The sequence below is a fragment of the Monodon monoceros genome, unplaced genomic scaffold (genome assembly GCF_005190385.1).
Source record: "Monodon monoceros isolate NGI ecotype Baffin Bay Population unplaced genomic scaffold, NGI_Narwhal_1 Super_Scaffold_13, whole genome shotgun sequence".
Lineage (NCBI taxonomy): Eukaryota > Metazoa > Chordata > Mammalia > Artiodactyla > Monodontidae > Monodon > Monodon monoceros.
In genome coordinates this window covers 67,012,331-67,036,896 of record NW_021703769.1, presented here as the reverse complement: position 1 = coordinate 67,036,896, position 24,566 = coordinate 67,012,331, and the positions used below count along the sequence as shown (strand labels likewise).

At 39.2% G+C, this 24,566-nt stretch overlaps 1 pseudogene; it reads left to right on the top strand.

Moving 5' to 3' along the window:
* The first annotated feature begins 414 nt into the window (after positions 1 to 414).
* LOC114894320 lies at positions 415 to 14,635 on the top strand (annotated as a pseudogene).
* The last annotated feature ends 9,931 nt before the right edge of the window (positions 14,636 to 24,566 follow it).

The window sequence follows — 24,566 nt, the reverse complement described above, 5'->3', positions numbered from 1 at the left end:
GTGTAATTGGGGAGAAGTGACTAGTCTGAAGATGGGTTATGGAGACAGAACCAAAGAACTTACCTATGCCTTGACTGGGTGTGGGATGTGAGGCAGTGAGAAATCAGGAAAAACATGTAGCATTTTGGACTAAATGTCTGGGGGGATGATGGAAACATACTGGGGTGGGGGTGGGGGACAGGTTTGTTAAAGGGAAATCGAGAATTCTAGTTTGGACATGTAAAGTTTGGAGTGCCTGTTAGATACCCAAGTGGTGGTGATAAGCAGGGAAACTAGGAGTGCGTTATCAGCCCGTAGGTCAGCGGTCCCCAACCTTTTTGGCACCAGGGACCGGTTTCATGGAAGACATTTTTTCCACGGATGTGGGTTGAGGGGTGTGGTTCAGGAGGTAATGTGAGCCATGGGGAGCAGCACATGAAGCTTCGCTCACTGGCCCACGGCTCACCTCCTGCTGTGCGGCCCGGTTCCTACCAGGACGTGGACCGCTGCCGGTCCGAGGCCCAGGGGTTGGGGACCCCAGCCGCAGGTGGTATTTACGGACATGAGACCTCAGATAACAGAGGAAAGGATTTAAGTGGAGTGATGTTGAGGTCTGAGGCCTGAACCCTGGGGCATATTTAGGGCAAGTGGGAAGAGGCGGAGGAACAAACAAACAGGCCAAACAGAGAGGGAACAGGAGGCAGGCTAAGATTTCGGTGCTGTGGAACACAGAAGAAAGTGATTCATTGTGTCAAATGATGCTGAGAGGTTGAGGAAGATGACGACAGAGATGTGGGCATTGGATTGGCAAACCGCAGGTCATCAGCGACCTTCACTAGAGAGGATTCATGGGACTTGTAAAAATCTGATTGGAGAGGGCAATCATGGGGCCAAAAGTACAAGTGGAGGTCTACACATCACACATCTAAATATTTAAATTTTATCAGTCAAGCAAACTGCTAAATAAAATATTATTGTATTTATTACATATTGGAAGGCGAGATTCAAATTTAGAATTCTCCAACTCCTTGAGTTCCTTACCAGAAGGAACTGGCATAGAGAGAACTGGTACCCTGACCTGCTCCCCCAGCTTTTTCTTCTCTCCCTCCAGATTGAATATCCAAGTTCCACCTACACATGCTTCCCCAACCCTCCACCCTAGTCAACAGCCATCTCTGAGGCATAGAGATATATACACCACATCCCTTGGATCTGGGGAACAGCCCCTAATAGGCCCTGGGAGCTGGTTTGGGACCATTTAGACAGGGTCCTAGGCATCCTGAGTGAGGTCTGGGGAGGCGGCAAATCCAAAGGTTTGTGTTCCCCTCATGGGGAGGGGCATAGCCTGAGGGGGGCCCGAGTGGGGTCCTCTAAAGCATGGGGCTTAGGGGCAGTACTGGAATGGGTTAAAGAGAGAACGGGGATTATGAGAAAGCAGTGTAGACAGCTCTTTGGAGGGACTTTTCCTATAATGGGGAAGTAGCTGGAAGGAAAGGAAAAGCCAAAGAAAACTTAGTCTTTTTGCTTTTTAAAGACAGCACCTTTGCATGGTGATGGAAAGGATGAGTGGAGGAGAGGATGGGGATAATGTTGGGCCCACAGTCCTTCAGCAGGTGAGAGGGACAGGATCTAAGCCTCAGGGGGAGAGATTGGTACAGACAGTTCTTCCACTATTAGATGAGGGAGAGCAGATTCAAAGGGCACAGATGTAGGTAGCCTGGTAAATCTGGCAGTGGGAGGAAGAAAAATCATTCTTTTCTAATTGCTTCTAATGTTTACAATTACTTAGCAAATGAGATCATCCACTGAGAGTAGGGAGAGACAAGTTGTGAAAAGTTATCTGAGACACTTAATGGTTAAGATGGTAAATTTTATATTATTATGTATTTTACCATAATTAAAAATAATAATAATCTTAGGGAGTTCGCTGGTGGCTTAGTGGTTAGGATTCTGGGCTTTCACTGCCATATCCCAGTTCAATCCCTGGTCGGGAACTGAGATCCTGCAAGCCGTGTGACACAACCAAAAGAAAAAAAAAATTTCAAAAGATGAAAAAAGGCTAATAAATAACCATCCTCCCCTTTTTTAAAAAAAAAAAAGCTACCTGGGAAAACAGGAGAGTAAATATCTTAGGGAAATGTAATATTAGAGGCAGTACTAGGAGCTTACTGGAGACTTATGGACATAAATTTAAAGCAAAACCAATAAGCTTAATCGTGCATGTTTTTCCTCTGCTACCTTCAGTTACCAGGGTACAAACAGGTGAAGCAGGCAGAAAGTTGGGTTAAGAGAATTTGATTGATGTAAGAAGATTTGTGACTTTAATTAAAAAATATTTAAGAGAATTTGATTGACTTAGACTAAAACTGAATGCTTAAAAACTTCTGGATTAGTAAACAATTTCAGATTTATTAGGTTTGTAAATAGTGTTTCAGTGCTTAGCAATTTTGTTTGTTTCATTTATAAGTCTGCCTTGTAAGACGTTTGAAGCACTGAAGAGAATCAAATCTGTAATTGTGCTTAAAAATGCCAAAGCTGGGCTTCCCTGGTGGCGCAGTGGTTGAGAGTCCGCCTGCCGATGGCAGGGGACGCGGGTTCGTGCCCCGGTCCGGGAAGATCCCACATGCCGCGGAGCAGCTGGGCCCGTGAGCCATGGCCGCTGAGCCTGCGTGTCTGGAGCCTGTGCTCTGCAACGGGAGAGGCCACAACAGTGAGAGGCCCGCGTACCGCAAAAAAAAAAAAAAAAAAAAGCCAAAGCTAAGGGAATGTTATTAATCAAGTTTGTAAGTGATGTTAAATATTTAGGAGAATTTACTATGTCAAATTTACAAGTTAAGTTAGCACTGATATAAGAACAAATGAAAATGAGTCTAACTTTAGATAAGACTTATAAATACAACAATATTATCTTTGAGTTATATGTTAAAGGCTTAGCGAAAATTGGGTTTTTACATTTAAAAATTTAGCAAATTGAGCATTAATTAAAATACAAGTAACTGTAAGTATACTCTTGTACTCACTAAGGCCCAAATTTAGATGCTGAAAATATGGCTGTTCCCTATGAGATGCCATCTTATGCCAGTCTCACCATTTTATTTTCTCAGCACAGGTACCTACCTTCCATGTTCCAAAATTCCACTAAAATGACGGAAAAATATGCATTATTTACATATACAAAATCATTTATATTTAATATATATTATTTATATATAAAATATCTATATGGTCTGGCAAATTTTGCATATAGATCTATAACTGCCCAAACTAAGAAAGAGTCCTATTAGTAAATCAGAAATGATGAAGAATTCCTGTAAGATAGAATATATAAGGGTTCCAATCAACAGCAAAACTAGGGTAGAGAAACTTGACACTAAACACTCCTGAGGGAAGGTAGCTCTTCCCAAGGAATCCAGGGGGAAATCCAAGATTAGAGTAAACAAATAGAAGAGAGAGAGGTCCGCCTGGACAGTTGTTAAAGTAATTAAATACAGGGCTGCATTTGGCCTGGCTGGATCAGATATCGCCCTCTAGCTGGCAGCTCAAGGCAGATAAAGTTCCCAGGATAAAGACCCCAGGACTACTTTTTGAATAGGGGAATAAATACCTTTCTTGGAGAAGGCTCTGAACTTGAAGGCTGGCCTGGATGGGGAAGCAGAGACTTTCTTAACGGGGCCTCCAAAACAACAGGGACTGAGGTTGGGGAGGAAGAGAAAAGGTTGTCCCCAGTGCCTGGTCCTGTCATTGCTACCTGGGTAGCTCTCCAAGGTAGGATGCTTCAGAATAACTGCAGGGGCAGCCGAAGGAGGCAAGCAGTGCCCCAGAGAATACTCAGCTACCTACCAAGAAAGATAGAATATCTCGACGCCTAGAATATAAACTACCTGGTCTGGCAGTACATTTACCCCATCCCTTAAAATCCCAGGAATTGGCTCCGGAAATAAGAACAGGGATCCTCATTTGGATTAACGATGCTCCAGCTTCCAACACTGCAAGTTCTAGAGAAAGGAGTGGTGGATACAAGAAACATAGTGTTTATAAACACTAGTAAAACTTATGACTATATCTAAATAAATGTGGATATGTTTATTGTGAGAAAAATTAAAAACTGGAACTAGAATTTCATAAGATTTCAACATTGGAGGGGGCAGGAAAGGGTCTGAAAGTAGGTTATGGCTTGAATTATTCCAAGGGGGCTGTAGAGGCAAAGTCAGTCTAGATACTGATGGGAAGATATCTGACAGGAGATTTAAGATGAATTGGAATGGGTCATGCAGGAGGCTTCTGGGGTGCGGGAAATATTTCATTTCTCAACGTAAAAATGTTAAGTTTTGTTTGCTTTATGTTTTTTTTTCCTGAGTGTCTTATATTTCTCTACATATGGTATTTTATAATAAAACATTTAAAAAATCAAGAGTGACTGCTAGATTTGGGATTTTCAAACCTGGCTGCATATACAACATGGGGAAGGTTTAAAAATACTGATGGCCAGAGCACACCCCAGACCAAATGAATTAGAATCTCTGGGATGGGGACATATGTATCTGAGAACGACTGTACTAAAAGAATAAAAATAAACAAATTCAATGGGAGGAAACAGTAATCACGATCAATGTTAATGGGTTAAATTCTCAAAGTAAAAGAACTCAACAAGATCACCGAGATCCAAGTTTCCTTCATTTCTCAGGTTTCCTATCTTAGTATTGGCTCTGTTCTCAAATTCCTTGTGGCTACAGGACTGCTGTAGAAATGTTATCCCTATGTGCTTTTGGGTTTATATTAAGAGGGAAAGAACTCTTGAGTGTATGCTGGATATCTCAGCAAAAGCTTCATGGCATCTCTTTTCTTCTACTGTGATCACGTGCTTAACCCTGAGCTAATCACTGTGACCAGGAGACTTTGGTTGGCCAGGCCTACATCACAGGCATGCCCACCCCCTGCCCCAAACTCGGGGTGCAGTCAATATTGCCATAACTACATGGGGTGAAAGTGTGGGGGAGAGCTGGAGCCTCAGGCAAAACCCAGAAGCTGTTAGCAGAAGTAGAGTGAATGGAAGCTGGGCAACCAAAGAGAAAAAAAAATTCCATAATGGAAATATAGATTCAAGGCATTAGAAAACAATAAAAACTAAACCAAAGTGGGTAAGATCAAAGTGGAGGTTAAGGAGATGGAAACTGGTTAAAAAAAATATCCTGCCCTACAGAAACAGTTGTCTATGGGCTTGACTGAGGCCAGAGAAGAAGCTATTAAGGACAGTGGACAGGCTGAGTCAATCTCCATGGCTACCAGTCCATCCTATATCCCCAAATATGTATCTGCAGCTCAGATTTCTCTCTGCATGTTTATATACACACTTGCCTTCTGGACAACTATACTACATGCCTAAGAGGCAGTTCAAATTCATCACGTCCAAAACTTAATTACCAAAAGACGCCAACTCTCCTCTTCTTAAATTCCTTTTCTTCGTTAATTACCTCAGGCTCTAAACCAGGAACGCAGAATCATCTTTTAATTCCTTCCTCTCTCACCTCCATGTCTCATCTTTCTCTAAGAATGGTTTCTATCTCCATTCTTCATCAAGATTTAACACAATTGTAATTTAATCTTTGGGTAATTTGTTTGAATAGTGATCACTCCCACTAGGCTGGATCCAGGACAATAGGCCCATTGCAGTCTTTCCATTTTTGTATCCCCAAATCTGAGCTCTGTTACTGGCATTCAGTACTGGCGAGTATTTGTAGAAAGGTTAAAATCAAGTCTGCCAGCATCCAGTTTTATGTGCCATTTTCCAAACTTAACACTATATTACTACCTGAGTAATCTTCTGAAAATACAGATCTGACCCTATTTTCCCCTCTGTTTAAAATCTTTGCATCTTTCAATGACCCCCTCATTCCCTAAAGGAAAGCAGTGTTTCTTAAACTTTCAGTGTCTAATAACTACTTATTAGCTCTCTGGAGCATATTGAAAACCTCCAATTTTAGGTAAACATTCATAAAATTTTTAAATAATAAAATTAGTATAAATTAACCTAAAAATTAATAATATTCAAGTATCCCTTGTTATCCAAGCCTATTTATCTCCTGAGTTTGAGTTTGGAAATCAAGTTCATAGAGCAAGAGATACATATACTTGGTACCTGAATTCTGGATAACAAGTAGCAAGAGTTTGGATAGTGCAGTATACCAGGCCTACTAAAAAGAAATATTCAAATATACTCAGATCCTGAGTTTGGGTAGAGAGAGTTGAAATAGCAAAAGTAGGATGATGAGAAATATCAAGTCAGCGAAAGGGATACTGTTATTTGCAATCAATCATTAAAGTATATAACATACACACATATATATGTGCATCTGGATTAATGACAGATTCCATTTATTTTGTTCTGCTAAACTAGAGAGCATAACTAAGAATTATGGGCAGCAAATGCTTGGTGGCCCTACAGACGGTTGTGTATATTTGGATGGGACCTATACCTAGAAAAAGTGGTGAAGTCTCTCACTGAAGGCCACTTTTACAAGCAAGTAAGTCAAAGAATATATCTTATTCAAAGGCTGGATTGTTGGATGTTTTAACTTGGATGGTAGCTGCAAATGAATTTCTAATGTTTTTTGTTTGGGTTCAGCTCTGGAAAGAATTTCTCCATGTTTTCTGGCATAGTGAATGGTTTTTAAATATGCCCAATAATATGTTGTTGATGTCTTTCTCCAGAAAATGAAAAAAATCAAGTATTAGGAAAGAGTCAATGCCTGCTAACAAAGCCTCTTCACCACTGTTCAATTTCCTGGTATCTTATCCTTGGCACTGAATGTCCTAAGAGGTTAGGCCTGAAGTGAGAGGTTTGAGCTTTTCAAGCTACTGCCCAGGGCATGTTGACACCCACTTGAAATCACTGAGATAACATTTCCTTACAACACTGGTAATGACCCAGATTTATGGTTTCTGGCTTTCCCTGGCATTATTGGTGTTATAAAGAAGTCTTATCTCCTCCCTCCTTTCAATTATTCACATGAGTACCTTCCCTTTGGATAGCCAGCACGCTTTAGGGTGGAGAAACAGTTTTAGTACACACCGCCCATTTCTTCACAAAACACACGGGAAAGACATGTGCTCCCTGATGGAGATTTGATTGTGCTAACAATTTTTGTTAGTTCTTCAACACTTAGAGTAAGATCAGCATGCGTAACTGTTCTTGGTAAATAAAACAGCGTGCAATTTTAGCACCTGGATACAACTATTTTTGAGTAGTCAAGTGAGGTACATGGCAAAAATGGCCCTAATCCTTCATCCCTCCTTATGTCCATGCCCTCTGTCACAGTGTGGTAGCACCCTCCCACTCTACCTCTGAGCTGGCCATGGGACTTGCTGTGGCCCAATGGGATTTGCTGTGGCCCGATGGGATGGTAGCAAATGTGACAAAGCAGAGACCTGAAGAGTGCTAGCATGTTTGGACTTGCTTGTTCTTGTTCCTCTGCCTTTGCCATAAGAACATGCTTGGGCCAGCCTGCTAGAAGATGAGATGCATAGAGTAGAGTTACCCGACTTGTCCCAGCCAAGTCTATCCCAGACAAGCCGTGCTGATACCCAGACACATGAAAGAACCCAGCTGAGAGGAGCAGAGCTGCCTACACCACCCACAGCCAGGACTGGCTTCATGGCTATGGGGCCTTTGTAGTCACACAGGGTCCTGTGCTAAGAAAAGTCCCATGCTTGGTTTCATATTCTGCTGTCATGACCCTGAAATTCTTAATAAGTTTTGAATAAGGGGCCATGCATTTTTATTTTGCACTGAGCTCCACAAATCATGTAGCTGGTCTTGCCCACGTTCTAGCATGACACCTGGAGGAGCCTAGCTGAGATGGGGAGGAGCCTCACGGGCCTACAGACTCATGAGATTAATCAATTCCTACTGTTGAAGTGACTAGGGTTTGTAGTTGTTTTACATTTTGTAGCAATAGATACTGACACACCAAGCCTTTTTTTGCTGGTCCTCCATCAGCATTACCTCAAATACACTTCTAACCTGCATCATATCTCACAAAAATATTAGATTAATTGATAATGAGAATTCAAAATTATAAATTATGTCTTTCTCATTCATATAGCTACCACGGAGATCTTTTCCCACAAGTGGTTTCACTCAACCGTAAAACAAAATATTGGCTGTCATCAGTACAACAGTAATAGTTCCACCACCTTTGTGTGCCATTTGTGCTATGCAGCATACTATCCTGACATTAGGTTTGCTTATGGCTACTTTGGCTTTCTTCCTCAGCATTTTATTTGTCCTGAATTTGAGGCTGGTTTTATAAGCATGTTGGCCATAGCATGACTTGTATCTGTTGATGCTGTTGCCTTGGCGTCTTTGCATTTAGAAATAAAATTAATCAATTTCATACCAGAAAATATTATTTTGTGCTTGGTCCCAGAAAAACTACTGGTTGACCTATAAGGTTATGCTATTTTGGAAATGATGTAAAATCTCTGAGAGCATCACGAAGCTCTCTGACAGAGTTTTCTAATACAGAGTGTGCAAGGGGGGATAAATCCCTTGTTCAATAAAATCCAGTTTTTAGATATTCATAGCCACACTTCCCGTTCACACCTTCCCTTTCAGCCGCTTGGGTGAAATAATCACGTTTACAGATGCTCTTGTCCCAATAGATCCTGAAGTCCTGTTCACTAATTATGCTTCTGAATTGTAGAGTTTATACTACTATTTTGATCATTGCTTTTCCACTTCAATGAACCACTTTTTAGTCATTAATCTATTTTTGTTAATCAGAGCCATAACACAATAGTAACAACAAAAAATGCAAATTTTACACACATAAACAATAGTATTCCAATGATATAGCTAAAATAAACTATATCCTAGTAACTAATTTTAACTACATCTTGTTAAGTGTCTGACCGACTTGATCCATCCATATGTGTGAACCATTATTAAGAACATAATGGTATTTGATACTTTTTCTTCCATTTCAAATTCATAAAATTTTAAAGAACATATCTTTTTATTACTTGCTCCACAGAAGCTGCTTGAGGACCATTAGTTTTACAGATTAATTGATCACATTTTAGAAACACTGACCTAAAAGGCCTGAACTCTTTGACATGATATATAAGCCATTTCATAATCTAGTCCCTCGATTCATATAAAACAATAGTTGTTATTAGTGTGTATACACACACACGTTGTTATTAGTATAACAATAACAATAGCAACAACAACACTTTCTATTTACTGAGACCTTAAATGATGCCATGTGATCAGGTGCTTTTCTAAGCATTTAAAAGGGATTCTCTTATTTCAAACTCACAGTAACCCTAGAAGGTAGGTACTAGTTTGTTATTATGAATTTACAGATAGGGAATTATGAATATTACACAGGTACTTGCTCAAAATCACAGAGCTAGTAAGACGCCAAGCAGGAATCTGATTCCAGGCTTGTCTAATTCTCAAGGACTATATTACCTGGCCCCCACCCTGCCTCTTCAACCTCCCCTTCCTGTACTCTCTCACAAACGCTCGCAGCCTCTGTATGCCTCAGCGAGGCCACACTACCTTCCATTCCCCAGAGAAGATGTCTTCCACCTGTGTCTGTGCCCATCTTATTCCTTCTGTCTGGAATGCCCTCCGCTTTTCCCCCCGTCACCCTTGTGAACTTTCATTCACCCTTCAGCACCCAATTTAAGAGTCTCCTCTATGAAGACTTTCCTTCCACCCACACCCCAGATTTTTACCTTGTCTGTAATATCAGCCTAAATTTTATTTCTTTCTATTCTCCAGACAAAGATGCAAAAATGTCTAGAGTGACAGCTGAGTTATTAAGAATTATAAGATGACAGAACATAATTTACTACATTGTACCTGATTGTTCCCTGGTCTATCATTAGTCGACTCCAGTTATTGATTTACGCCTCAATGAATAGGCAATTCCTTACCTTAAAATGTTATTCTCAGCTGGTCAGAGGACAGAATTAATTTTTATTGCATCTATAATAGCAACTAGTTAACTTCACGAGGCACAGGGAATACATTCTCTATTTTACCCTCTCCAATTTACTATCTGAGAGTGAGATCCATGATAATAAGTAAAATTTCTAAATTCACTGTCTCTAAGAACTGGTAGGGATATTGTTTTATGGATACTTAGAAAACACAGCTCTATCAAGGTGGCAAGAGTATATCTTTAGGTCTGCTGGTAATTAAGGAAGCTGTAAGTTAATCAGTTATATTCTCTCTGAAGAGAAAGTAGGGGCTTCCCTGGTGGCACAGTGGTTAAGAATCCGTCTGCCAATGCAGGTGACATGGGTTCGAGCCCTGGTCCAGGAAGATCCCACATGCTGCAGCAAGTAAGCTCATGTGCCACAACTACTGAACCTGCTCTCTAGAGACCACGAGCCACAACTACTGAGCCTGCGTGCCACAACTACTGAGCCTGCACTCTAAAGCCCACAAGCCACAACTACTGAAGCCCGTGCATCTAGAGCCTGTGCTCCACAACAAGAGAAACCACTGCAAAGAGAAGCTCACGCAACGCAACGAACAGTAGCCCCTGCCCGCCACAACTAGAGAAAGCTCACGTGCAGCAACGAAGACCCAATGCAGCCAAAAATAAATAAATTAATTAAATTAAAAAAAGAGAAAGTAGAAGGTGGTGGTTTAGAGCAATGGTCTCTAAACTCTTTTGAACACTCACTTCAGCAGTAGACATGTGAACCTTCACCCCCTCAAATGTGTGTATTTATTTATAGTTTATGTATGTGTACTACTGAATTAACATTCAGTATGGAAAAACATTCAAAAAACATACAAAACATTCATGAAATGGAAACGAAAAGGAATGCTGTAAGGAATAAATAAAAATAGAAGTTCCACTATTTTCCTTCCTTACCCAGTGGATCATCTTGTGTACCTGCTGGGATACATTCACACTACCAGCAGAAGACTCATTGGACAAATACCAACTGGCCCCAGTGGATCCAGATGCTGGGCTCACCCTAGTGGTCCCCAGCACCTGGTTGGCCCCTGTGGACCCAGGATCCAGGTCCAACCATGCAGACTCTGGTCCCAGATCCATCACTGCAGACCCAAGCACCAGGCCTGCCTGGTGAACCCGGGCTCCAGGTCCACCCCCAAGGACCCAGGCACCAGGTCTTCCCACCTGCTGACCCAGGCACCAGGCCTGCCCACTTATGGATATCACCTAGAATCTCTGGATGGGCTGACTGGTGAAGGGCTTTGCCTACTGAAGCCAGTCTATAAAGGCATTCTTCAAGGTGTAGACACCAACAAAAGGCCACAAGGATCATGAATAATGGAGAAAACATGACACCACCAAAAGAAACTAATAAAACTCCAATGACTGACCCTAAAGAAATGGAGATCTATGAACTGTCTGACAAAGAATTCAGAATAATCCTCTTAAAGAAATTCAATGAACTACAAGAAAACGCAGATAAATAAATGAAATTAGGAAAACAATGCATGAACAAAATGAGAGGTTCAACAAAGAAACAGAAACTATGTATTAAAAAAAAGTAGAAATTCTAGAGTTGAAGAACACAATAATTGAACTGAAGAATTCAATAGAGAGCTTTGGCAGATTTGACCAAGCAGAAAAAAGAATTAGTGAGCTAGAAGGCAGATCATTTGAAATCATCCAGTCAGAGAAGTCAAAGAAAAAAGAATGAAAGAGTCAAGAAAGCCTATGTGAATCATGATATACCATTAAAAGAAACAGTTATGCATTATTGGAGTCCCAGAAGAAGAGGGGGAAAGGGGGAAAAGAAAGCTTATTTAAAGAAACAGTGGCTGAGGACTTCCCAAACCTGGGGAGAGATTTGGACATCCAAGTTCATGAAGCTAATAGGTGACTGTAAAATTTCAACACCCAAATCATGTTTTCCAAGACAACTTAGAATAAAATTGTCTAAAATCAAAGAAAATGAGATAATTTTTAAAGCAGCAAGAGAAAAAAAAATCTCACCTATATGGGAACCCCCATAAGGCTATTAATGAATTTCTCAGAAGAGAGTGGGATAATATATTCAAATTACTGAAAGAAAAAAAAAACTGTCAAGAATACTTTACCTAGCAAAGTTGTCTTCAAGAAATGGAGAGAGAAAGATTTTCCCAAAGAAACAGAAGCTGAGGGAGTTCATCATGACTAAGCCTGTCTTACAAGAATCGCTGAAACGAGTTCTTCAAGCAGAAATGAAATAACATGAAAATATAAAAGATACTGGTAAACGTAAGTATATAGTCAAATTCAGAATACTCTAATACTGTTATATGGTGGTGTGTTAATCAATTAACTCTAGTATAAAGGTTTAAAGGACAAAAGTATTAAAAATAACAATAGCTACAATAATTTGTTAGTGAATATACAATATAAAAGAGGTACATTGTGACATCAAAAACATAAAATATAGGGTGGGAATAAAAGAATAGAGCTTTTGTATGCAGTCAAAGTTAAGTTATCAACTTCAAATACACTGTTATGTCTACAAGATGTTTTATTTAATACTCATGATAACTACAGAGCAAAAACCTACAGTAGATACACAAAAGATAAAGAGAAGGGAGTCAAAGCATTCAATTATGGAAAATCACCAGTACAGAAAGAAAGACAGCAAAAGAGAAAGAAAGGAAAAAGGGAACTACATAACAGCTGGAAAACAATTAATGAGATGGCATTAGTAAGTCCTTACCTATCAATAGTTACTTTCAATGTAAATGGATTAAATTCTCCAATCAAAAGGCACAAAGTGGCTGAATGGATTAAAAAACAGAAACCAACTTTATGCTGCCTCCAAGAGACTTACTTCAGACTTAAGGACATGAACAGGCTCAAACTGAAGGGGTGGAAAAATATATTCCACGCAAATGGAAACCAAAAGAGAGCAGGAGTGGCTATACCTATATCAGACAAAATAGACTTTAAGTCAAAAGTGTTAACAAGAGACAAAGAAGGTCACTATATAATGATAAAGGGGTTAATTAATAAAGAAAATACAGCAACTGTAAATATATATACAACCCAAATCAGAGCACCTAAATATATTAAGCAAATACCAGTAGATGTGAAGGGAGAGATAGACAACACTACAATAATAGTAGGAGACCTCAATACCCGACTTTCAATGATGGATGGATTATCCAGACAGAAAATAAATATGAAACGTTGGACTTGAACTACACCTTAGACCAAATAGACCTGGCAAACATGTATAGAATATTCTACCCAACAGAAGCAGAATACACATTCTTCTAAAGCACACATGGAACATTCTCCAGGATAGATCATATGTTAGAGTACAACACAAGCCTAGCAAATAGCAACTGTAAGATGACTGAAATCATACCAAGTATATTTTTTGACTGATACGAAACTAGAAATCAGTTCCAAGAGGAAAACTGGAAAATTCACAAATGTGTGGAAATTAAACAACACACTCTTGAGCAACCAATAGGTCAAAGAAGAAATCAAAAGAGAAACCAAATAATATCTTGACACAAACAAAAATGAAAACACAACATACCAAAACGTATGGGATGCAGCAAGACTAGTTCTAAGAGGGAAGTTTAATGCAATAAACATCTCTATTTAAAAAAAAAAAAAAAAAAAAAGCAAGGTTCCTAAAGTGAATGAACCCAGCCAGTGCCTCTTGCAATGGAGATGGCCACGTCTTGAGAGTTACCAACTCTGGAAAAATGAGCGTCCTCAAGAGACCCCAGAATCTAACAAAGCATATACACTTCCTTTATAGAGTCTCTTGCTGCTATGACTTGATTCTCACAAGCTCCAATTTGGTTGTATTTGCTACTTCCCTGCAGGTGAAGAAAGCTTTCTTTGCTCTGGTGACTAATGGTATACAAGCTGCCCCTTTCTGGGACAGCAAAAAGCAAGGACTTGTGGGCATGTGGACTACCACTGATTTCATCAATATCCTGCACCGTTACTATAAATCAGCCTCGGTACAGATCTATGAGTTGGAAGAACACAAGACAGAAACTTGGAAGGAGGTGTACATACAGGACTTCTTTAAACCACTTGCCTGCATTTCTCCTAATGCCAGCATGTTTGATGCTGTCTCTTCATTAATTCAAAACAAGATCCACAGGCTGCCAGTTGTTAACCCAGAATCAGGCAACATCTTGTACATCCTCAACCACAAATGCAAGTCTCAAGTTCCTCAAATTGTTTATCACTAAGTTCCCAAGCCAGAGTTCATGTCTAAGTCTCTGGAAGAGCTACAAATCAGCTTCTATGCCAACACTGTTATGATCTGCTGTATGTGGCTCTGAGCATCTCTGTACAGCACCAATTCTCAGCCCTGCCAGTGGTGAATGCGAAAGATCATGTGGTAAACATCTTTTACAAGTTTGATGCTATCTATCAGGCAGCAGAAAAGACCTACAACAACCTAGGTGTGTCTGTAGCCAAAGCCCTGCGACATCAATCACATCACTATAAATGTGTCCTCGAGCGCTACCTGCATGAGACTCTGGAGACCATCATCAACAAGCTGGTGGAAGCAGAGGTTCACCAGCTTGCAGTGGTGGATGAGTGATGTGGTCAAGGGAATTGTATCATTATCTGACAACCTGTAGGACCTAGTGCTTACAGGCAGAGAGAAGCAGCCCTGAGCTGAGGGAAGAGGGCAGGCAGCACCAGCGGATGTGCCTCACTCACTGCCTGCCTAAAGCTCTGGGAATCACAGATAAAACCTTCTGACTGTTCCGTGCTCAGGAGCCCCCCTACCCTTCTACCTGGGAGCTGGAGAATGCATGGGGAAAGGAAGGAGAATAAATTTTTAGGTGTCCTTAACCTCACAGTACTCAGAAAAACTTTCAGTCTAGCCCATCCTAGTTCCTACCCTCTTATTCATATCCCTCTTTCTGGGCAAACTCTGGGCTCTGTGCCCCCCCAGAAAATTCTGATCTCTAAGAGATCCCCGGGCTTCACTTAGCCTTAGCCTCTATATCTGCCTCTGACTCCACTATAAGATAACAGCACCACAGAACTCTTCATAAAGATACTTTCATTCATCCTGTTTCATGTTGGGTGAAAGAGGCTAAATTCATTTTGTGACATTTCTTCACACAATGGGAGTGGGGTGGATCATTGGGAGGAGGGTTTTGGGGTGTCTATGCTGTATGCATGTGAAGGGAGATGGGAGTTGGTGAAAGAAGAAGGCAGAGCGGTTAGCTGAGGTTATTGCTTTTCATGGTGAACCTAATTAAAATGACAAGAACCCATCCTGAGGGTTGTCTTTTCATCTTGTTTATGTTTTCCTTTGCTGTGCAAAAGCTTTTAAGTTTCATTAGGTCCCATTTGTTTATTTTTGTTTTTATTTCCATTTCCATAGGAGGTGGGTCAAAAAGGATCTTGCTGTGATTTATGTCATAGAGTGTTCTGCCTATGTTTTCCTCTAAGAGTTTTATAGTGTCTGGCCTTACATTTAGGTCTTTAATCCAGTTTGAGTTTATTTTTGTGTATGGTGTTAGGGAGTGTTCTAATTTCATTCTTTTACATGTAGCTGTCCAGTTTTCCTAGCACCACTTATTGAAGAGGCTGTCTTTTCTCCATTGTATATTCTTGCTTCCTTTATCAAAGATAAGGTGACTATATGTGCATGGGTTTATCTCTGGGTTTTCTATCCTGTTCCATTGATCTATATTTCTCTTTTTGTGCCAGTACCATACTGTCTTGATTACTGTCATACAGAGTGAAGTAAGTCAGAAAGAGAAAAACAAATACTGTATGCTAACACATATATATGGACTCTAAAAAAGAAAAAAAAAGGTTCTGAAGAACCTAGAGGCAGGACAGGAATAAAGACGCAGACGTGGAGAATGGACTTGAGGACATGGTGAGGGGGAAGGGTAAGCTGGGACGATGTTAGAGAGTGCCATGGACATATATACACTACCAAGTGTAAAATAGATAACTAGTGGGAAGCAGCCACATAGCACAGGGAGATCAGCTTGGTGCTTTGTGACCACCTAGAGGGGTGGGATAGGGAGGGTGGGAGGGAGACGCAAGAGGGAGGAGATATGGGGATATATGTATATGTATAGCTGATTCACTTTGTTATAAAGCAGAAACTAACACACCATTGTAAAGCAATTATACTCCAATAAAGATGTTAAAAAATAAAATTAATTAAATTAAATTTTAATAAATGACAAGAACCACCCCCCCAAAAAAGAAAGATTACAAAACTTTATACCTTAAGGAAAGAGAAAAAGAAGAACAAACTAAGCCCAAAATTAGCAGAAGGAAGGAAATGACAAAGATTGGAGCAGAAATAAATGAAATGAAGACCAGAAAAACAATAGAAAAGATAACACAATTAAGAGCTGGGTTTCTTTTAAAGATAAACAAAATTGACCAACCTTTAGCTAGACTAATTAAGAAAAAAAGAGAGGACCCAAATAACTGACATTAGAAATGAAAGAAGAGACATTACAGCTGATATCACAGTAATACAAAGGATCATAAGAGACTACTATGAGCAATTATATGCCAACAAATTGGATAATCTAGAAAAAATGGATAAATTCCTAGAAACATTCAAACTAACAAGACTGAATCATGAAGAAATAGAAAATATGAACAGACCAATAACAAGTAAGGAGATTGTATCAGTAATCAAAAACCTCCCAACACAGAAAATTCCAGGACCAGATGGTTTCCCTGATGAATTCTAACAAACATTTAAAGAATTAACACCAACCTTTCTCAAACTCTTCCAAAAAATTGAAGAGGACAGAACACTCTTAAGTTCATTTCACAAGCTAGCATGACCATGATGCCAAAGCCAGATAAGGATGCTACAAGAAAAGAAAACCAAAGGTCAGTTTCACAGATTAATATAGATACAAATATTCTCAACAAAATACTCACAAACTGAATTCAGCAGCACATTAAAAGGATCATACAACATGATCAAGTGGGATTTATGTCTGGGATGCAAGCATGGTTCAACATATGCAAATCAATAAATGTGATACACCACATTAATAGAATGAAAGATAAAAATCATATGATCATCTCAATAGATGCAAACAAATACTTGACAAAATTCAGCATGCTTTCATGATAAAAAATCTCAACAAATTGGGTATAGAAGGAACGTACCTCAACATAATAAAGGCCATACATGACAAACCCACAGCTAACATCATCCTCAACAGTAAAAGGTTGAAAGCTTTCCCAATAAAATTAAGAACAAAACCAGGGTGTCCCCTCTCAACATTTTTATTCAACAGAGTCCTAGAAGTCCTAGACAGAACAGGTAGGCAAGAAAAAGAAATAAAAAGCATACAAATCAGAAAGGAAGAAATAAAAGTGTCTTTGTTTGCAGATGATATAATCTTTTATATAGAAAATCCTAAAGACTCCACCAAAAAAAAAAAATGTTAGAACTAATAAATGAATTCAGTAAAGTTGAAGATACAAAATCAACCTACAAAAATCAGTTGCACTTCTTTACAACAACAATTAACTATCCGAAGAAGAAGTAAAGAAAACAATCCCATTTACAGTAGCATTACAAATAATAAAATACTTAGGGATAAATTTAACCAAGGAGGCGAAAGGTCTGTACACTGCAAATTATAAAGCATTGATGAAAGAAACTGAGGACGGCACAAATAATGGAGAGATATCCTGTGTTTGTGGATCAAAAGAATTAATATTGTTAAAAGTTCATTCTACCCAAAGGCATTTCTAGATTCAATGCAATCCCTATCAAAATCCCAATGCATTTTCCACAAAAATAGAAAAAGCAATCTTAAAATGTGTATGGAATCACAAAGACCCTGAAGAGGCAAAGCAATTCTGAGAAGGAAGAACAAAGCTGGAGGCATTACACTTACTGATTTATTACAAAGCTATAGTAATAAAACAGTTTGGTACTGGCATAATGACAGACACACAGATCAATGAAAAAGAACCAAGAGCCTAGAAATAAACCCATGCATATACAGTCAACTAATATTTTACGAGAGAGCCAAGAATACTCAATAGGGAAAGGACAGTCTCTTCGATAAATGGTGCTGGGGAAACTGGATATTCACATGCAAAATAATAAAATTAGATTCCTATTTTATAAAACCCACAAAAATTATCTGGAAATGGATTAAAGATTTAAACAGAAGATCCAAAACTTTAAAACTACAAGAAGAAAGCACAGGGAAAAAGCTCCTTGACGTTGGTCTTAGCAACAATTTTTAGTATATGACAACAAAAGCGTAGGCAACAAAAGCAAAAATCAACAGGGGGGACTAGATCAAACTGAAAATTTCTGCGCAGCAAAAGCAACAATCAGCAAAATGAAAAGGCAACCTCCAGAATGGGGGGAAATATTTGCTAACTATCTTTTAAAAATTTTTTATTTTACGTTAGCATACAGTTAACAATGTTTTGTTAATTTCAGGTGCATAGCAGATTGATTCAGTTATACATATACATGTACCTATTCTTTTTCAAATTCTTTTCCCAATTATGCTAACCATCTATCTGATCAGGGATTAATATCTAAAATATATAAGGAAATTGTATAACTCAATATCAAAATAACAAATAACCTGATTTAAAAATGGGCTAAGGACTTAAATAGACATTTTTCCAAAGAAGGCACACAAATGACCAACAGGTACATAAAAAGATGCTCAACATCACTAATCATCAAGGGAATGCAAATAAAAACTACAATGAGATATCACCTCACACCTGTTAGAATGGCTATTAACAAAAAGACAAGAGACAACAAGTGTTGGTATGGCTGTGGAGAAAAGGAAACCCTGGGGCACTGTTGGTGGGAATGTAAACTGGTGGAGCCACTATGGAAAACAGTATGGAGATTCCTCAAAAAATTAAAAATAGAACTACCATATCATCCAGCAATCCCACATCTGAATGTATATCTAATAGAAATGAAATCACTGTGTCAAAGAGTTATCTGCACCCTCATGTTCATTGCAGCATTATTCACAATAGCCAAGACATGAAAACAACTTAAGTGTCCATCAGTGTGTGAAAGGAAAAAGAAAATGTGATACACACACACACACACACACAAACACACACACACACACACACATACACACTGGAATATTATTCAGCCATAAAAAGGAAGGAAATCCTGCCTTTTGTAACACATGGATGGACCCTAAGGGCATTATACTAAGTGAAATAAGTCAGACAGAGAAAGACAAATACTACATGTTCTCACTTATATGTGGAATCTAAAAAATTCAAACTCATAAAAATAGTAGAATGATGGGGACTTCCCTGGTGGCACAGTGGTTAAGAATCTGCCTGCCAATGCAGGGGACATGGGTTCGATCCCTGGTCCGCGAAGATCCCACATGCCACAGAGCAACTAAGCCCGTGCACCACAACTACTGAAGCCTGTGCGCCTAGAGCCCATACTTCACAACAAGAGAAGCCACTGCAATGAGGAGCCCGCGCACCACAACGAAGAGTAGCCCCCACTCGCCGCAACTAGAAAAAGCCTGCAGCAACAAAGACCAACGCGGCCAAAAATAAATAAATAAATATATTTTTAAAAATATAGTAGAATGATGGTTGACAGGGGCTGGGGGCATGCAGGGAATGTTGGTTAAAGGGTGCAAACTTCCAGCTCTAAGATGCATAAGTTTTGGTAACTAGACTTAACAATACTATATTATATTCTTGAAAGTTGTTAAGAGAGTAGATCTTAAATGTTATCACTACACACACAAAAAGGTAATTACATAGAAGAATGAAGGTGTTAACTAAGCATATTGCAGTAATCATTTCACAGTATATATATGTGTGTGTATCAAATCATCACATTGTATACCTTAAACAAATGTATATATATGTCAATAAAGCTGGAAAAAAAGGGATAATTCATCAATATAATTCACTACACTAAAAGGATAAAGTAGGAAAATCATTTTATCATCTCAAAAGACACAGAAAAAGTATTCGATAAAATTCAAAAACAATTCATATTTAAAAACTCCAAGCAAAGAAAAATAGGAATTTTCTTAATGTGGTAAGAGATAAAATTCTAAAAAACCCCATTCAACCAAAAAAAAAAAATCTTTTACTTAATTGTGTAATGTTGAATACTTTCCCTTTGAGATCAGAATGAGACAAGGATAATTACTTTCACTATTTCTATTATATTGTATTAGAAGTCTTGGCTGGTACAATGAGGCAATGACAACAAAAATTAAAAGGTGTAAGGATAGGAAAGGAAAAAAATTAACTTGCAGAAAATAGTTTGGCATTTTCTTGTAAAACTGAACTTATGCATACTCTATGATCCAGCACTTTCACTCCTAGGTATATAGCTTAGAGAAATTCTTGTACAAGTCCATAAGACATGTACAAGACCAAATGCCCATCAAGAGTAGAATGGATGAATAAATTGTAGCACATTCACTTGGTGGATTACTATACATCCGTGAAAATGAATGAACATACACAAACACAGATGAATCTCAAAAATAAAATATTGAGTAAAATAAATGTCATAGAAGAATATCTATGATCTGATTACATTTATCTACAACTCAAAAAGTTGGAAAAACTAATATATTGGTTAGGGATGCACACATATGTAATAAAACTAGCAGAAAAATTACTATTATAAAAGTCAAGATAGAGGTTACCTCTAGGGAAGATGAAGAGAGATGTTATTGGAGGGCTTCTAAGGCACTAGGTAGGTGTTACAAGGACATTTTTATTCTTCAGGCTGTATGTATATATGTATGTATTTATACATACATGTTTCATGTGTGATACATTTCACCATAAAAGTTTTTTTGAAAGCAATTCTTTTTAGGTCTAATTACCTAGAGGTATTTAGAGGAACATATTCAACGATACCTTGAGAAAACAATCAGTAAAGTCTAGACTTTGGGAAAATCTAGAGGACAAATCATCTTGTTTCTTCAATACAAAATTTCAAGGAAAAAAAAAGAGATGAACAGGAACCTATAAATTACAAAAGAGACATATTAACCAATTGCCAGGTACAGACCTTGTTCGGATGCTAATTCAAACAAACAAATTACTACAAATATGACAACTGCAGATATGTGAACACTATCTGGATATCTGATGATAATAAGAATTTATTCTTGATTTTATTGGGAAGCGGTGATGATACAGTGGTTATGTTTTAAAAGGGGGCCCTTGCCTTTTAAGGGACAATCATTCCCTCAAAATCCCCCTCAACATCCTCGCCCTTTTCTCTCCTGTGGAATTTGTTCAGCAAAACTTCAACCCGACTTGCACTCCAATATTTACAGATGAAATTTTATCATGTCTAAGATTTGATTCAAAATAATCCTGTTTGGTGGCGGCAGTGGGTGGGGTGGAGGGATGGTATAGAGAAAACAAGATTGGCCATGAGTTGAAAATTATTGAAACTAATGTTGGTATACTGGTTTTCACTATATATATATATACGTTTGAGATATTGCATAATAAAAATTAAAATAAAATAAAAACCAGGACAAAATTTTAAAGAAGAACTTCTGCTAAATCAAGATCTGTTTTGAAAGGGAAAATAAATATAGAAGTGAGTGTGACATTTTGGGGTTCATTACCTTCTCACTCTGCCCAGAATAGCACCATTTATTTTGTTTATCTTATTTTGGCTGTAACGCGCAGCTTGTGGGATTTTAGTTCCCTGACCAGGGATTGAACCCGTGCCCTCAGCAGTGAGAGTATACAGTCCTAACCACTGGACCACCAGGAAATTCTCAGCACCATTTGTTTTTCACAAGACAATCTAGATCATTGCTTCTAAATCTTCAGTGTACATACAAGTCACCTGAGCATTGTTAACATGCAGATTTGGATTCAGAATATCTAGGTTGGGGCCTGATAGTCCACATTTCTAACAAGCTCCCATGTGATGCTGATGCTGGACTACCTCCAAGAATGCAGTCTTTCACCTCATCATAACCTCTATTCCGTTGAGCTTACCACTCATTCATCCTCCATCATTCCTTCCTGGTTCCATTCCCATTCTGGTCCAGCTTGGATTCTGTGGCTCACCTGGACAATCATTCCCTTAAAACCCCCTTCAACATCCTCGCCCTTTTCTCCCCTGTGGAACTTGTTCAGCAAAACTTCCACCCGACTTGCACTCCACCATCTCCAGGTTCTTGAATCCAAGCACTTAAATGTTACTGGAGAAAATGAGACAATTTAAATACATGCTCTCTGTTCTCAGTAGGCACTCTGCTTTGCCCAGCAACCCTACTTCTCTCTTCAAGATGCTTATTTCCAAAATGACCATTTTATATCTTTACCTCCTCCCTCTTCTCATCTCCTTTCTCTTTACTAAGCTCCTTTCACTGGGAAAATAAAAGTTGGCAGATAGGAAACTCTTCATCCTCTCAATACCAAAATCTAGAAGGCTTCATGTATCTGCTCCATCTTCTTTCTCGTTATTCCCTCCTTTAAAAAAATAAAAATCTATCATCACCTATTCATTCACATACACTTTGGATCCCTTTCCCCTCTCTCCCTTTCAACTGGACCACTCCAACAGTTTACATAATCTACAGGTTCCTGTTTTTGTTTTTTTTAAAGCAAACGTAAAATCAAGATAGATTCCCAACCCTGACCCATATCTAAATGGTGCTTGATTTCTGTGCTCCCTTTCACAGTTTATTTACTTTTATTCACTCCTTAACACACTCCAATCTGGTTTCCATTATCACCAATCCACCAAAATTGCTCTTGTCAAAGTCTTCAGCTATCTCCATGTTACCAACTTGAATAGACAATTTTCTGTCCTCAATTTACTCAATGTCTCAGCAACTTTTGACCCAGTTAATAGAATGCTAGATTTTTTCCTGCCTGCTCCCTTTCCCCCACCAAAATATTCTGATCCTCTCCTAATCTTTCCACCTTAGGAAATGATATTACCAAGTTTAAGTCCCTTTTCTTAAACTCCTATCAAATCCATCAGCAAGGCTTGTTCTTTCTACCTCCTGAATATTTTTCTAATCTGTCTACTTCCATGCCATTTTCACTGCAATTACATTAAACTAATGCCTCCTATTTCCCAAAACAAGCCACCTGCTTCCTTGCCTCAGGGCCTTTGCACACACTGTTGTCTTGCCGAGAACACTGAAACACACTCCAAGTTCCATATGGCCCAAATTTCATTCTAGGGTAACAATCACAAAGTCTTCTTGGACTCCAAGTCATTCCCAGATAACCCCATGAGAAGACATTTCGACATTTCTTCACCGCTTTCTATACCCTCTCCTGATTCACGTCCAAAAGAGATGCTCAGACCCCTGCTTGTTCTAAGCAGATAATAAAGTCTGATATATGACCAGGTCTGGGCTCATCTCTAATCAGAGCAAAACTGGCTCCAAATTTCCTCTTGGCTTTCAGTTCTTCCCATAGTAGAGGAAGACAGTATCCAGCTTACCATTCTGAATTCATGTAGTAGGCTGGAAGCAAATAGACACAGTATTTTATAACTCCTCTTGTCAAGAGGTATATTTCTTCATCCCTTGAATCTGGGCTTGACCATGTAACCTGTCTAGGCCAATGGGGCATTAGCAAACACAATGCAAGCAGATGTTTGAAAAGTGCTTGTGCATTGGGGCTTACCCTCTCTTGCTGAATTTGGAACTCAGCCATCATAGGAAGAAAACTGAGCTAGCTAGCTTGTTAGATATGCAGACACATGGCCTGGTCAGTTTCAGTGGCCTCTGCCGATTAGCAGACATGTGAGAACATCTAATATCAACCACCGCCAGCCAGCCTGCCAGCTAACTAGCTATATGAGTGAAGCCACGCAAGAACAGAATTCCTGGGCTTCCCTGGTGGCGCAGTGGTTGAGAGTCCGCCTGCCGATGCAGGGGACACGGGTTCGTGCCCCGGTCCGGGAAGATCCCGCATGCCGTTGAGCCTGCGCGTCCGGAGCTTGTGCTCCGCAACAGGAGAGGCCACAACAGGGAGAGGCCCGTGTACCACAAAAAAAAAAAAGAACAGAATTCCTGTCCAGATGATCCCAGCTGCAGCTGTCAACTTGCTGCATAATGACCTATAAATGATTGTTGTTTTAAGCTGTTAAGTTTTGGGGTGCTTTGTAACACAGCAAAAACTAACCGATACACCTCTGGAAGGAGTCTTTTCATATTGCAAATCCAATTATGCTACTTCCCTACTTAAAATGCATTAATGGTTGTTCATTGATCCTGGGATGAAACCCAAGTCTTTTTAGCAAGGCCTACTGTGGCCCACATTATCTGGACGGCTTCACCTCCTATTGTCCCACTCCTTCTTGCTGCTCTTGAAGTGGACCCAGTTCTCTCCCACACCGAGGCCCTTACACATGCCATTCCCTCTACCTGGGATGCTCTTTCTGGCTCTTCACCTGGTTGACTCCTGCTCCCCTTTCAAGTCATAGCTTAAGTATTATTGTACATCAGCAGAGAGGACTTCTTGGACCAACTCTTCCCCTTCGCCCCCCAACTGAAGTATGTCTCCAGTTATATATTCTCATGCTACCCTATTATTTTTCTTCTTAGCAAA